The 12442-nt window shown below is 39.6% G+C and overlaps 1 pseudogene; it reads right to left on the bottom strand.

Annotated features, from left to right (window-relative positions):
• Positions 1 to 487: 487 nt before the first annotated feature.
• LOC124523390 (40S ribosomal protein S6-like) overlaps positions 488 to 12442 on the bottom strand; it is a 28242-nt pseudogene continuing 16287 nt past the window's right edge.

Genomic DNA, 12442 nt, shown 5'->3' with positions numbered 1-12442 from the left:
TCAGTAGCCACAATTTTGGGATAGGATCAAGTTTTTTTTTTTCTTTTTCTTTCATTGTGTATGCTTCTGCTGAATGGAATTCTATGTGCTTTCCTGATTGTCGTGACTAGGACTTCCAGTACTGTGTTGAATAAAAGTTTTGAGAGTGACATCTTTGTTCTGTTCCTGATCTTAAGGGATATGTCTCAGTTTTTCACCTGCTTATTCACATTCTTAATGACATCTTTTAATAAACAAAAGTTCATGATTACACTAAAGTCAGACTGATTGTCTTTTTTTTTATGTTTAGTTTTTGTGGGATTCTGTTTATGATATCTTTGTTACTCCCAAAGTCATGAAGATACTATTCTATATTTTCTTTGAGAAGATCTCAATCTACGAGCCACCACGAATTAAGTTTTTAGTATGGTGTGAGGTAGGGAATTAAGGATCATTGTCTTTCTTTTTTTTATGTCTGATCTTATTTATCTGTTACTCTTAGAAAATCTCATTTTTGACTGGACTCAGACTTAAAGGCAGAAGCTTTCAGAGAGGACAGCCTCTGTCTCCCGGCAATCTTTTCCTTGCATGTTATTTTGACCTCTTTCATTCTCTTGGCCAAAACTTTAGCATATTCTGAAGCCTCTTCCTTATTTTCGTTAGTACACTGTTTCTTCAGAGCCACACCCCAATGTTTGTGTTGCAGGACACGTGCAGTAACCAGATGTTGAATCTTGGGGACTTTGGTTCTAGGTTTCTTACCATCTTTGTTTAGGGGCTTTCTCACAACATACTGCTGGACATCATCTTCTCTAGAGAGATCAAAAAGTTTGCACAGATTCTCCTAGCTCTTTTGGGTCCCAGGTGATGAGACACAGTAGTATCAATGAGTCCAGGAATTTCCTTCTCTTCTTTTTTTTTTTTTTTTTTTACAATGACCAAGTTGAGAACACTGAGATTGGCATGCAAAATGCAACTCCGAACAGATTTACGCTTTCTTTCTCCAGTCCTCCTTGGTCGGTAGCAGGAATGTCCCTTACTCAGCAGCAGGCAGACACTCCCATGGTCAAAACCCCCTGCTTCATGAGGAAGCCTTGTTTGTCATTGCCACCACTGATTGAGGCCATGTAACCTTTCCACTCTTTACCCATAGCATCGGCAGCAACTTCTGGGGCCATACACTTCCCATAAAAGGTGAAAAGTTTGCATTTATTGTCCATTTCAATGAGTTTCTGGCAGCCAGCAGCTGGGAAAGAGATTTCAGCTTCATCCTAAAGCAGCCTACTGCCTCTGAAGCACCATTGAAAGAACAGGATCATTTTCTTCTTTATGTGGACCTACAGTTTCTCCAGCACTAATTTTTGAGAACAGAGTCCTTTTCCTAGAGAATTGTGGTGGTGCCTTTATTATAAACCAAATGATAGTGTATGTGTGAGTCTATTTCTGGACTAGTTTATTCTGTTCCATTGGCATATTTGTCTATCTTTGTGCTAATATCATTTTATCTAAATTACTGTAGGTTTACAGTAAATCCTGCAATCTGGTAGTGAAAATCTCCTAACATTTTTCCTTCAAGATTGCCTTGACTCTGCTAGAAACTGCATTTCTCTATTATTTTAGAATTTTAGGGGTGCTTGGGGGGCTCAGTCAGTTGAGCGCCAACTTCAGCTCAGGTCATGATCTTGCAGTCTGTGAGTTCAAGCCCCACACTGGGCTCTGTGCTGACAGTTCAGAGCCTGGAGCCTGCTTCGGATCCTGTCTCTCTCAAACTCTCTCTCTCTCTCTCAATCTCTCTCTCTCTCTCTGGCCCTCTCCCACTCGCATTCTGTTTCTCTCTCTCAAAAATAAAATAAACATAAAAAATTAAAAAAAAAGAATTTTAAGATCAGAAATCTGTCAACGTACAAGAAAAACTTTCTGCTGGGATTTTGATTGTTATGATCTGAATGTATAGGTCAATTTTGGCACAATTGCCTATATTAACACTATTGAGTCTTTCAATCCATGGACATAATATATCACCATCGTGATTCTCATGATCCCACATCCTGGGCTTTATTCTTTTCTTTTCTTTTTTTTTTCAACGTTTATTTATTTTTTTTGGGACAGAGAGAGACAGAGCATGAACAGGGGAGGGGCAGATAGAGAGGGAGACACAGAATCGGAAACAGGCTCCAGGCTCTGAGCCATCAGCCCAGAGCCTGATGCGGGGCTCGAACTCAGGACTGCGAGATCGTGACCTGGCTGAAGTCGGACGCTTAACCGACTGCGCCACCCAGGCGCCCCTATTCTTCTCTATAATCTCCTTGTTTTGAGTGTGGCTTGGGACCTAGAATTTGCTTCTAACCAAGAGAATATGACACTAGTGACGGGATGTCACTGCTGTGATTACATTATGTTATACAAGAGTCCACCTTGCTATCAAATTTACTATTGTTCTCCTGCTGCACTTGAAGAAGCAAACTACCACCTTCTAAACTTCCTGCAAAGGGGCCACATGGCAAGGACCTGCAGGCAGCTTCTAGGAACTGAGCATCTAGCAGACGGCCAACAAAGAAGCTCACACTTCTACAGCCACAAGGAAATGAATTCTGCCAACAAAATGAGTTAGTCTGGGAGTAGATTCTTCTCCAGTCAAAATCTCCGGGTGAGCATCCTGTCCATCAGAACCTTGACTGCAACGTGGTGAGATCTGGAGCTAGAGAACCTAGCTAAGTGTGTCTGAACTTCTGATCCACAGAAACTGAAAGAAGAAATGTTTTAAGTAAAAATGTGTGGTAATACTGGACAGAGAAATAGCTATTACACCATTTGTTTAGGTTTTCTTTACCTTTTCAACACTGGTCTGTAGTGATCAGTGTAGAGGTCTTACATACCTTTCAGTAAATTTGTTTCTGGATATTTTATATTTTTCGTACTCTTAGACATGCCATTTATTTTCTAATTGCTTGTTACTATTGTTTATAACATATAGAATTAATATCGTTTTCTGCTGATCTTGGATTCAGAAATTCTGAATAAATTCTGAAAATTTCTGAATAAATTCAGAAATTCTGTTAAATTCGCTTATTGATTGTAATAGTCAGTTTGTGACTACTTTGGGTTTTCTATGCAGTCATGTTATCCAAGACCAAAGGCTGTTGTAGTACTTCCCAATTTTTATATATTTTGTTTTTTCTTTATTTATTGAACGGAGTAGAATTTCTAATACAATGTTGAATGTGGGAGGTTATATTGGACATCCTTGTTCCATTCCTGAAATCAAGGAGAAAGTGTTCAATCTTTCACCATTGACTATATCATTATCTTTAACTTTTATATATTTTCTGTATCAAAATTAGGAAATTACTTTTTTAACGTTTATCTATCTAGTTTTTAAAAGTGAGGGGAAGGGCAGAGAGAGAGAGGGAGACAGAGAACCGCAAGCAGGCTCCACACTGTCAGCACAGACCCTGATGCAGGGCTTGATCAAAGGAACTGTGAGATCACGACCTGAGCAGAAATCAAGAGTCAGAAGCTTAACCCATTGAGCCACCCAGGCACCCCTAGAGAGTTATTGTCTGTTCCTAGTTTGCTGAGAGTTTTATGATAATCAATGTTGAATTTTATGAGCTGCTTGGGCTCCATTTTCCTGTGCCATGGTTTGGAAAATGTACTGGAAGAGAAAGCTGAGTTTGGGTGAAGCTCATCTCATGTGCTCTCATTTCTCGAGGATTATAGTCCTGTGATGGTTGTTGTCCAACCCTTGTGAATAGTTGTTTCATTTTTCACAGCTTCTGCAGTGTTTGATAGCAGTTCACTCAAGATGTCTGGACTAGGCCTTCTTAGAATGCCAGAAGACTAAACAATAGGGAAAATGCGATATATTTTATCTAAAATTTAAGGATTTGTACTTTAGAAAAAGGATGCCTAGAGAGTAAGAATGGCTGCGGGGAAGGAAAGGGGCGTGGATACATAAAGGAGTAAAACAAGAGAGGACAGCCAGGTGAGTGTGCCACGAACTCACCCCTCCACATCCACTGTCCGACAACACATGGAGGGCGATCTCTGCTGCAATGCGGAAAGATGACTGTAAGAGACAAAGTGGCAGTGATAGTGGCCTTTGGCTTCCTTCACAAAGTGGTACCTGAGCGTTAGCAAGGAATGGTTGCCTGTGGTTTGGTTGAATCTTTCCCTACGTCTTCAAATAAGTAAATAAATAAAGACAAGAGAGATGGAGAAAGAAACAGTAGAGGAGACAGAATGCTGGTCAACTCCCAAATCAACATCTTGGAGGTGGAAGAATGATGATACCATTTTCTTTTTCAGACAAAGCCCTGAGGCTTTGCTTCCTGGGATACTTGGTGAAGAAGATACAAAAAGCCCCCTCTCTTTGCTTAGGTGGTTTGGTTTCCTTCAGTAAAACCAAGATATTCCATAAGATAAGCCTTGTCTTTTTTTTTTTTTTTCAATCCTGTGTCGTCTGCCATATAATTGGTGTCAGTTGCTCTCAGGATCTAACATTAGGTCAACTGCCCATGTCAGTTTTCAGTTTCATTTTGTTTTTAACCTTTCCTGTGTCTTTCTGGATGTTTTGGGGAGACATCAAGGGAGAATACACTGGAAGCTGCTTGTCAGTTGCCCTGTTCTAACAGATGCCTCATTGAAATCATTTATTACGTTTTCAAAGGATTAAATTTTTGACATCTTTCCAAACTCTTGAGTCATGTTTCCTTCCAAGCCTCATGGCACAGAATCATGTATAACATTTTCTTTAAAATTTCTCTGAAATGTAAAGCATAATTAAGCAAACTTTTAAAAACGGGTGGATTTGAGTCACTAAACAATAAATATAAAATATGTAAAAATAGCTCTAGTGAGAGGTATAAAGAAAACTAAATAAGAACATGAGGCTTGAATACAGACTTGTCTAAATAAATTAGCCTTTTCCCTAAAATCAAAAGATGTTGATGATCTGTATATTAGTGTAAATGATCTGAGTGATACCGTTCTAAAATGTTATTTTAAAATTCATCTGAATTAACACAATAGAATTTCCTATATCTTTCTTTTTAAAAAGATGAAATGGGAGAGGAAAAACTTACCCTACCAAATTTGAAATAATCAAAATTTTTATAAAAATAGCTGGCTCGCCAGATTACAATGGGTCATGGATAGGCTTTAAATATACTTAAGGATTTTGAATATAATTAAAATGCTATTACAAATTAGTGGGGACAGGAAAAAAAATGATTCAGTTTAAAAATAGACAATCACTATGAATAGACACTTCATAGAAGACCAAAACCCAAATAATACATCCAATAGACATGAAAATATTCTCCACCTCCCTCACAGTCAGAGAAATGACAAAGGTAGGTAACAACCAGATATCATTTATAACCATCAGATTGATAACAATCAATAAGTGATAACATGTACAGCTGCAAATGTACATTGTTTCAGCACATTTTTAAAAAAGCAATTTATTGAAATCACTTAAAGTTGAAAATAGACATACTCTTGATTCAGATTTGACTGCTGGAAATATATCCCATAGAAATGTAAGCATAAGTATTGAAAACAATAGGAGACAAACATGCTGATTACAGATCTGTTTATAATGACAAAAATCTTGCAAATAGTATGAACTAATAAAGGGAAGGGCTGAATAAACTTTGGAATGCCACTAAAACAGAATGTTATACAACCAACCAAAGAATAAGTTAGAGCTTCATCAGTTTGCTGGAAGGAGCTGGATGGGGGTGGGAATGGGCAGATAATTCTCTCTCCAAACGGAGAGGCACTGGAAAGTTGCAAATAGAAAAAGTATAGCAAAAAGGGATGGGAATCTATTCCATAATAAACTGTTTATGTATTTACCATGCCTTGAGATTGCGGTGGTAATTTAGAACAAGGGAGAAAACAAAGAAGAGATGATTTCAATTTCAATACATTGATTAATATTAACTCAAAACAGGGTTTGGGTGGGAAACTACAGCAGGAACTGACTCATTTGGTGTTGTAAGCATGTTCATTTCTGTGGGGCCAAAGTTGGATCTGGCTGGGAATCTGCTGCTTAAGCAAGTGGTGGGGGGAGAGGGTGTGTAGGGAGAAGCACAGGTGTGAAATGCAGGGAAATCAACGTGTTGATATTTTGCATTTTCTTTACATAGCTTCGAGCTGAGTCTGGTCTTGAAAACTTCACAAGCCTACAGAGCACTGGGGATCAGATATCTTTACAACATAGAGATGCTTTGGGGGCACCTGGGTGGCTCAGTGTGTTGAGGATCTGACTTCAGCTCAGGTCATGATCTAGGGTTCATGAATTCCACCCCCCCCCACCTTGGGCTCAATGAGCGCAGAGCCCACTTAGAATCCTTTGTCTCCCCACCACCCCCCCCCGCCCCTCCCCTGCTCAGTTCTCTCAAAAATAAATAAACATTAAAAAAAAACAACAACATAGAGATGCTTTTGTTTTGGGGTCTCAAGAAAGAAAATTCTTAAATGCTTCCCACTCCCACTCCAACCTCACCAGAAAGCCTGAGCCATTGCCACAAAGAGGGTCATTTAATCCATTCAGCTCCCGGCCTCACTGTTGACTGCCATCACCCACAGCACTTGGGCTCAGATACAAATGTGACTAGTAATTAAAATATCTGTCTCAGGGGCACCTGGGTGGCTCAGTTGGTTAAGTGTCTGACTTTAGCTCATGTCACCATCTCGCAGTCCACGAGTTCAAGTCCCACGTAGGGCTCTGTGCTGCCTGCTTTGGATTCTGTGTCTCCCTCTCTCTCTCCCCCTCCCTTGCTTGAGCTCTGTCTGTCTTTCTCTCAAAAATAAATGAAGATTAAAAAAAATGTAAATATCTTTTTCAGGCAAGGGTCTCCATGTCATTGTTGTTGTTACTGTATCTGTGTATTTATTTCAGCAGCAACAGCACCATAAAACAAGGAGCATATGGGTCTGTCTGATAGATCAATGTCTTTTTTTTTTTTTTTCAATGTCTTTTACCCTGTGTAAGGAGGTTAACCCTAAGGGATTGGTCTAAAGATAAAATGAAATCGTCCATCTGAAACCATGCAAAGACCAATCAAATAGAAGGTGTTGGTATTAAACATTATTCGTTTCAACCTTAAAGAAATGTCAGGTCAGTGAGAGGAAAAAGAAAATCAAAGAATGAATCCATCTTTAAATACCAGATTATTACGAGTTTTGGGAGATTTCCAACTGAACCTATTCACTAAGTATATTTTGGATAAATAATGACCCTTAGTTCAAAGTGAGCAGAAGACACTTAGAAAATACTACACATATGTGAATATGACACTTGTGGAAGTGAACATTTGCTCATTTAATCTGCAGCCCCTGGGCAGGTGTTGCCTTCTTCCCCCTACATTCCAAAGCAAAGGGCTGATCATCTAAGCATAACCTTAGGGAAGGGAGGTGGCCAATGACTAATTTTGTGACGCTTAGCTCAACGTCGTTCTGATGTTTGTATAAGTTTGAGGTTGGAAATTCCAGAGTAGATTTCTGTACAGAGATTCCCTTAAGGATGCTGTGATTTCTGGTCCCTCCATGGAGAGAGGTGCTTCCCTTAACCTCATGCCTCGTGAGAGAAGCTGCAAGAAACCCCTCTGGGGAGAATGCAGGGCTGCCTCCAGCAGCATAGGACAGTCGAGGGCTGTGGTTGGGAAATAACTGAGCCATATCTACCAAAAGCACAAGTTTCTTGTAACTAGATGCAGGCCAACCCTGCAAGGGAAAGAGCCAAGCTGGTGCCTGTTTAAAGGGCTGACCCCATCTCTGGAGAGTGACGGGACTTCAAAAGAGAAGGTTGAGTGGGTATGGGCAGTGGAGAGCCTAGAGCCCAAGAGCAGGAGCGGTAGGCCATCGCCACATCAGTGACCTGCAGCCCTGAAGAGTACTCATGGAAGTTGCCATGTGTCATCTCTGAGAGACAAGAGCCGATTTCAACGTGTAGCATGGCCAGAAGCCAACACCAAGATGGTGCCACTGAAATACAGCTGAGACATCTCATAAGATCTTGGGTAGGAGGTGCAGAAGGGCCATGGAGGATTACATTCAGGGGCCAAAGAGCCATAGGTAACCTAGGAGCTCAGGCAAGCCTCTCCCTCTCCCCACTCCCTTGCCCTCTGTTTGTCCCTTGCCCCCTTTCTACCTTCTAAGATACTTTCAAATATACTTGAATCTCTGCTTCGTCTTTTCTTCTCTCCAATTTCCACTGGGAATGGTGCAAAGATTCAAATAGCTCTGGCTTATAGGTTTTCTTACATCTAGAAAGAACCCCAAACTGACAGTACAAATAAGGTGCAAATTCCAAGTCCCGGGGAGAGAGATTTTGATCAGCCCAGACTTTGATTTCTACCCTTAATTCCCTCAACTAGGGTCGGTGCTGTACGATCGTATTGTACAAGTATGGCGGCCAAGGGCTTACCCATCTGGAAGTAGGAGCATTCTCAGGTCAGTAATCATGGCCTGAGAAGATATCCCAATAGTTGTCTGTCAAGTACACCCTCAAAACACTGAATACATAAATGCAAACAAAATATCCATATAGAAAAATACTGAAAAAGGAAACCAAAATTCAAAGAGAGAGAGAAAAAAAGACAACACTTATCAACTGGGTCACTCAATATACATGGTCTGTATTACCCACTAAAAGGCAAAAGCTCTTTGATGAATTTACGGAGAAATAAGAGAAAATCTAACTATGCTGTTTACAGATGTCATTAATGGCTTGAACCATGTTAAGTAGGTGAAACTATGTGATTTCAAATGATATTAACAAAGTCACTTTGGAAGTTTCTAGAGCACCACTCATTATTCTGAATAACTGGTAAATAAAGGATTAACTACCAATCTTTTTTTGAGGGTGGACATTACGTTTCAGAGAGACATTTTAGTAGAATATCAGCTGGTAAAAGAAGAAGTATTGGTAGAATTAGGTAATCATTTTTCAGCCCCTCATGAGAAATTGCCCTTTGGCGACCATTAAAAACTACATGCTAAAACCCTTAGGTGAAGGTGGGTAGGGAACTCTGTAATGGTTGGATCATGCTGGCCACCTGGAACCCAAGATCCAGCCCTGTCATCTAATGTCACTTACAATAGGACACCTAGGATGTATTCTTAGGCAAAAAATTGAACTGGCATCCAATCGAACCTCTTCATCAACTTATCAGCTTAAAGGAAATACAGGGAGTAGAGGAACATGCTAAATGACACCACACAGAAGCAACGAACCGAATCTAGAATATAGGAATGGCAACAGGAGAAATGACCTGTTTATTTTAACAAGCACATTGCATAGAAAGAAAATGGGGAGACTGCAGACTGTTAGAGATGAAGATAAGCTTAAGGACTCATCAGCCAACTGCAGTACATGGAAGTTATTTGGATCCAGATTTAAATAAACTAACCATATGATGTTATTTTTCAGACAATCAGGGGAATGTAAACCCAAACTGAGCATTAGATGATTAGAAGAAGAATTGTTCGGTTTGTTAAGTGAATCATTGTAATATGGTTATCTTTTTAAAAACCTTAAATGACACAAAACATTTATGGTCAAAATGATATGAAATATGAGATTTGCTTTAACACCCCAAATTATCCTTCCAAAAAAGCATGTGGGTGGAAGATAAAACAAGATTGTTAAAATACCGGTGATTGTTTAACCTAGTCGATTATGGTTTGTGTGTTTATGTGTTTATTCTTTCTACTTTTGAATATGTTTTGAAAATCTCTAAAATACGTCCAAAATTTTTAAGGCATTGTGTAAGCAAAAGTAAACGCTAACTGTATTAAATCCATTCATTTAATTTCCCTTCCAGTAGGGGAGGTATCTTGACTCCCCCTTTTCTCTCTAAGAACGGCTTTAGATTTCTGGACTTCTCCTTTTGGATGCTTTGACTTCTCCCCCAGTGAATATATAAGACACTTTAGTTTTAAACCACCCTCCGAACACCCAACCAGAACACCTACAGTCACATCCTTCAAACTGGCTCACGGATAAAGCTAACAGGAAAATTAGGGATGAAGTCCAATAACAATGAAAGCATTTCTCTGTTCACTGCAATGGCTTCAATGACTCTGAATTCCATTTCTGGAAATGACATCAGTAAGAGCACTAGAGCCAAGGACATAAAAGCAGGGGCACTAGATCCAGAGAGACCGTCTCTCCCTCTGGCTCTGTCACTGACAAAGAAGTTACTGAAATTTCTGACTCACTGTATAAAGGGTAGAAAATCATAGTGCCTGAGGCACAGGGTGATTGTGAAAGCATATTTAGCTTAGATATTGACACAGAATAAGAGAGCAATGCATTACGACACATGCTAATATGATATAAGTAACATAATATTTATATTTTATTAGTGGTGTAATATTTACTAATTTATAGTGTTTCTCAATTCATTTTTTACACTGCTCCCAGACTCATGCATTCCTTTGTGATCAAATGATTTTGCTGTTTGGAGGTCAAGTTTCTAAATAAAGTTAATTTCTTCATAACAGAAAACTACCAGCTTAAACTAATTCATCCCCCAATAATTCCAACTCAAGAAGACATAATGGAAGCACACTCATTAATGAATTTAAAATCAAACTTGTATTTTGCATAATGTAGATTTACAGAAAAATTGCAAAGATAGTATGAAGAATTCCCACATACCTCTCAGCAACTTGTGTTTTTTTATTTATTTTTAATTTATTTTTAGCAGTGAGTTTAAAATTTTCTTTAAATATGAAAATTATTGCCAAATTGGTTTCCATACAACACCCAGGGCTCATCCAACAGGTGCCCTCCTCCATGCCCATCACCCACCCCCCCCCTCCCACCCCCCATCAACCCTCAGTTTATTCTCAGTTTTTAACAGTCTCTTATGGTTTGCCTCCTTCCCTCTCTGTAACTTTTTCTTCCCCTTCCCCTCCCTCATGGTCTTCTGTTAAGTTTCTCAGGATCCACATAAAAGTGAAACCATATGGTATCTGTCTTTCTCTGTATGGCTTATTTCACTTAGCATAACACTCTCCACTTCCACCCACGTTGCTACAAAAGGCCATATTTCATTCTTTCGCATTGCCACGTAGTACTCCATTGTGTATATGAACCACAATTTCTTTATCCATTCATCAGTTGATGGACATTTAGGCTCTTTCCATAATGTGGCTATTGTTGAGAGTGTTGCTATAAACATTGGGGTACAAGTGCCCCTATGCATCAGCACTCCTGTATCCCTTGGGTAAATTCCTAGCAGTGCTATTGCTGGGTCATAGGGTAGATCTATTTTTAATTTTTTGAGGAACCTCCACACTGTTTTCCAGAGTGGCTGCACCAGTTTGCATTCCCACCAACAGTGCAAGAGGGTTCCCAGTGAACTGAAACCTTAAATAAAATCATGCATGCAAAATACAACCCAGTCATAAGATAGACTTTATGTCCTTTACTATTACAGACTATAGGAAATAACCCAGTGAAGAAATGGGCAGAAAACATGAATAGACACTTCTCTAAAGAAGACATCCGGATGGCCAACAGGCACATGAAAAGATGCTCAACGTCGCTCCTCATCAGGGAAATACAAATCAAAACCACACTCAGATATCACCTCACGCCAGTCATTTTGGCCAAAATGAACAAATCAAGAGACTATAGATGCTGGAGAGGATGTGGACAAACAGGAACCCTCTTGCACTGTTGGTGGGAATGCAAATTGGTGCACCCAGTCTGGAAAACAGTGTGGAGGTTCCTCAAAAAATTAAAAATAGATCTACCCTATGACCCAGCAATAGCACTGCTAGGAATTTACCCAAGGGATACAGGAGTGCTGATGCATAGGGGCACTTGTACCCCAATGTTTATAGCAACACTCTCAACAATAGCCACATTATGGAAAGAGCCTAAATGTCCATCAACTGATGAATGGATAAAAAAATTGTGGTCTATATACACAATGGAGTACTACGTGGCAATGCGAAAGAATGAAATATGGCCTTTTGTAGCAACGTGGGTGGAAGTGGAGAGTGTTATGCTAAGTGAAATAAGCCATACAGAGAAAGACAGATACCATATGTTTTCACTCATATGTGGATCCTGAGAAACTTAACAGAAACCCATGGGGGAGGGGAAGGAAAAAAAAAAAGAGGTTAGAGTGGGAGAGAGCCAAAGCATAAGAGACTGTTAAAAACTGAGAACACACTGAGGGTTGATGGGGGGTGGGAGGGAGGGGACGGTGGGTGATGGGTATTGAGGAGGGCACCTTTTGGGATGAGCACTGGGTGTTCTATGGAAACCAATTTGACAGTAAACTTCATATATTGAAAAAAAATAAACTATTACAGACTATAGGAACCAAGTTCACTCATGGTTCTGGATTTCACGCTTCAACCAATCTTTAAGAAACTACCACTTGAATTGAGGGATAGTATCAAAGAAGAATATCCACAGTTATCTGCAAAA

This window comes from Lynx rufus, unplaced genomic scaffold (genome assembly GCF_022079265.1).
Source record: "Lynx rufus isolate CCGP_SWC_20201006 ecotype Redwood Valley unplaced genomic scaffold, mLynRuf1.p SCAF_4, whole genome shotgun sequence".
In the NCBI taxonomy this organism is placed as follows: Eukaryota; Metazoa; Chordata; class Mammalia; order Carnivora; family Felidae; genus Lynx; species Lynx rufus.
Note: the sequence above shows the minus strand (reverse complement) of the source record. Positions and strands in the feature narration are given on the sequence as shown.